The sequence below is a fragment of the Chiloscyllium plagiosum genome, unplaced genomic scaffold, assembly GCF_004010195.1.
Source record: "Chiloscyllium plagiosum isolate BGI_BamShark_2017 unplaced genomic scaffold, ASM401019v2 scaf_13238, whole genome shotgun sequence".
Lineage (NCBI taxonomy): Eukaryota > Metazoa > Chordata > Chondrichthyes > Orectolobiformes > Hemiscylliidae > Chiloscyllium > Chiloscyllium plagiosum.
In genome coordinates, this window is record NW_025214986.1 from 1 (window position 1) to 3952 (window position 3952).

The window sequence follows — 3952 nt, forward strand, 5'->3', positions numbered from 1 at the left end:
CTCTCTCTCTCGCACACATGCAATCTCTCTCTCGCACACACACATTCTCTCCATCGCACACATGCATTCTCTCCATCACACACACGCATTCTCTCCATTGCACATGTGCATTCTCTCTCTCACACACGCAATCTCTCTCTCTCTCACACACGCATTCTCTCTCTCTCACACACTCATTTTCTATCTCGCGCACACGCATTCTCTCACTTCTCACTCACGAGAGAATGCATGTGTGAGAGACAGAATGCCTGTGTGAGAGAGAGAATGCGTGTGAGAGAGAGAGAGAGAATGCGTGTGTGTGTGTGTGAGAGAAAGAATGCGTGTGAATGAGAGAGAGAGAATGCGTGTGTGCGAGAGAGAGAGAATGCGTGTGTGTGTGTGAGAGAAAGAATGCGTGTGAATGAGAGAGAGAGAATGCGTGTGTGCGAGAGAGAATGCGTGTATGTGTGTGAGAGAGAGAGAATGCATGTATGTGTGAGAGAGAGAAAATGCGTGTGTGTGTGAGTGACTATGCCCTTGTGCAAGATAGTGTGTGCATGAGATAGTGTGCGGCATGAGAAAGAGAAAATGTGCGCACGCGAGTGAGAGAGAGAGAGTGAGCGTGTGTGAGATATGATGTGCATATGCATGAGTGTGAGTGTGAGTGAGAGAAAGAGAGTTTCAGAATGAGAGAGAGGAAGTGTGTGTGCATGTGAAAGAGTGAGTGCATGCGAGTGTGTGTGTGCATCTGAGAGAGTGTGTGTAAAAGTGAACGAGAGTCAGTGTGCTCGTGAGAGGGAGGGCATGTGTGAGAGCAAGAGTGTCTACATGTGTACGAGAGAATGTGTGTGTGCGTGCGCAAGAGAAAAAGTGTGCACATGTGAGAAAGAGTGTGAGAGCATGAGAGTGTGTGTGTGTCCAAGACAGAAAGAGAGCGCATACATGTGAGTGAGTGTGTGTGCATGCGAGAGAGTCTCTGCATGTGAGACGAAGGATTTGTGTCCACACTTTCTGTGTGAGTGTGTGCCTGCGAGACGGGGTGCGGGGGGGAGGGGGAGGGGAGAGAGAGATTGTCTGTGCGGTTATGAAAGCATGTAGCTGTGCCTGCCCTCACTGCTTAGAAAATTCTTCATCCTGTTACACACTACCACCTCCTGGAAAAGAGAGTATAACATGTTTGTGGGAACGAGTGAGTGAAAGTGGATGTATGTGAGTCAGACAGAGAGAGAGTGTGTGCCTGTGTATGTTTGTGTATGTGTGAGAGAGAGATTGTGATAGTGCGTGTGAAAATGTTTGAGCATTTGTGAGTGACTGCATGTGTAAGTGTGTGCATGTCAGTGTGGATGTCTGCAAATGTGTGAAAGTGCATGTGTGTTAGGGACTGAATGTGGTGTGTGAGGGAGTGTGTGTGTGTTCACGTGTGAGAGAGTGAGTAAATGAGAGTGAAGGACAGTGTATGGTTTGTGGATCATTACTGGGACAGGGACAGAAACACGTGGTTTATACACAGTTAAATTATGGAGGAACAGCATTGACACGGAAACTGGGCACTCAGATGGAAACACACACACACACAGTCTCACTCTCTCTTATACACACTGGCATGGTCTCACTATCTCACACACACAGAGGCATGGTCTCATTCTCACACACACACACAGAGGCATGGTCTGTGTCTGTCTGTCTGTGTGTCTGTGTCTGTGTGTGTATGTGTCTCTGTGTGTGTCTGTGTCTCTCTGTGTGTGCCTGTGTATGTCTGTGTGAGTGTCTGTGTGGGACTGTGTGTGTGTGTGTCTGTGTCTGTGTGTCTCTCTGTGAGTATGTCTCTCTGTGAGTATGTCTGTGTGTTTAATAATGTTTCCAGCCTCTGATTAATTGCTTTCTAATGATTTGTTTGTATTTTGATGTTGCTGTGAGGTTATGAAATGCATTGGGGATGGGGGACGGGAGTGATGGGATTGTGTATAAACTGGGATCTTGCTGTGTAATTTTGCATTACACTGCTCTCACTCCCCCGGCCCCCCACCAACTCATCTCTTCTCTCTTTTATCTCGAGGAACTTTTGTTGGGAAAGCAGGAAAGTGAAAGTCCAAACTACCTGGGGGCCAGGAAAGCCTTGGACAAGAACAACTTCCAGAGGGGGAGCACCAGCATGAGGAATGTTGGCCAGGCTGCAGCCCAAGGGGCCCAGGTGAGTGGGGGTCTGTTTCTTCCCCCCGAGTTTTCATCTCCTCTGTGGGTGGGGTGGGAGTTGGACCCTGGTTTGTCGGGGCCTCTGGTTAACTGGGTCCTGTCAGATCACGGCCTTGTCGGTTTTAAAATGGGTTTGAAGCCTGGATTAAAGTAACTGGGGCATTGTGACACAAACAGGTGAAAACCCCAGAATCTGGGAAATGGGACTCCCTCAAGAGGGAATTGTAACCCAAAATATCTGACCCTCCGGAAAGAATTGTCACACTATCAGAGGAAAGTGGGTCATAGAGAGGGCAGGGTGATCGAATTCGACACGGAGAGAAAGAGAGTGAGAGAAAGAAATAGAAAATGATGAGAGCAAGAGAAACAGGAGGGGGGTGGGGCAGTGTGAGATTGTGAAATAGCTGCAATATTTGATTCTGGGGTGACAGGAAATAATTAAACCGGAAATAAAAACGATCAGATTTTTGAGCTTCTGCAGCACTGTCACTTGTGGGATATTGGTGTGCCTTAATTGCCCTAATGCCATAGTTGCAGGCAGTGTTTGATTTTAATCAGCTAACCCGTCATTTCAAAAACGTTTCAACATCAAGACTCAACTCATCACCCGACGTGTTTGCGTTTGGATGTTGCTGTCTCACTGAGAGGGGAAAAGCTGAGATCACGCTGTGCTATCTCCCTGTGAAAGATTTTCCTGCTCAGCCTTCCCACTAATGCTGCCTCTTTCCTCCCAAAGGGATCTTCCTGGCCACTTGAGGATTTGAAAAGTGTGCGTTTGGAAGCAGGAAACCTTCAAACAAGAGCTTCCTACAGAGGGGGAACACAGAACTGAGGCCTGTTTGATAGGCTGCAGCCTGTTGGTCCCAGGTGAGTTTTGTCTATGTATTACCCCGAGGTTTAATCTCCTCTCTCTGGCTTTTACCGGGACCTCTGGTTAACCGGGTCCATTCGGATTGCGGCCTTGTTGTTTTTGAACAGGTTTGAAACCTGGGGCTAAGGTAACTGGAGCCTTGGGATTTGACACAAATACGTCAACCCTTAACCAGCATCACCCACGATGTGTGTGGGGTTAGATTGCTACTTGTGGGATCTTGCTGTGTGTGCGTGTTAATTAATGTTTCTAGCCTCTGATCAACTGCTCTGCCGTGATGTCTGTGTACTTCAATGTGACTGTGATGGTCAGCAACTCATTAATTCGGCAATAATTAAACTGGACCAGTGTCACAGGGTCACGTGGGAGATTGGGGAAGGCAGAGAGCTGTGGGATCTTGCTGTGCTTTTGGTGCTACTGTTGTATTTTATTTAAAATTGATTAGTTTTTATTTCTAAATGTGTTTCCCCACCCCACCCCACCCCACGATCCCCCTAACCCTGGGGGTGAGGAGGAGATTGGATCCAGGAGCTGAAACTCGGGACGATGCAGAGACAGAGAGAATTAAATCACTTCTGCCGCAAGGAATCATCACACAGAGAGAGAGAGAATAATCAGAATCTGTCCTGTCTCCTTGTCGTTCATTTACACACACACACACGGGGAAAAGAATGGGGGTTTCAGGCTGTTTCTGGGATTTTTACCACAAGGGGGTGTATTCTGGTCTGGACTGGGGGAGACAAAGGGGGGAAAACATGGAGGAGGAGCTGCTGCACAGTCTGATCCCACAGATGTCATTGCCTCCCTCTCTCACTCAAGCTCCAGGGACAGAGAGAGAGGTGGAGGGAGAATGGGGGTGTGAAGGGGGTGGGAGAGACAGAGTGAGAGAGAGAGAGAGAGGAAGTAATG

The 3952-nt window shown here is 48.1% G+C and overlaps 1 long non-coding RNA gene across 1 annotated transcript; it reads left to right on the forward strand.

The window, feature by feature from the left end:
• Nucleotides 1-2041: 2041 nt before the first annotated feature.
• Nucleotides 2042-3726, forward strand: LOC122548103. The gene is made up of 3 exons (XR_006311173.1): nt 2042-2170; nt 2909-3039; nt 3558-3726. It is a non-coding gene; the product is annotated as an uncharacterized LOC122548103 (long non-coding RNA).
• The last annotated feature ends 226 nt before the right edge of the window (nt 3727-3952 follow it).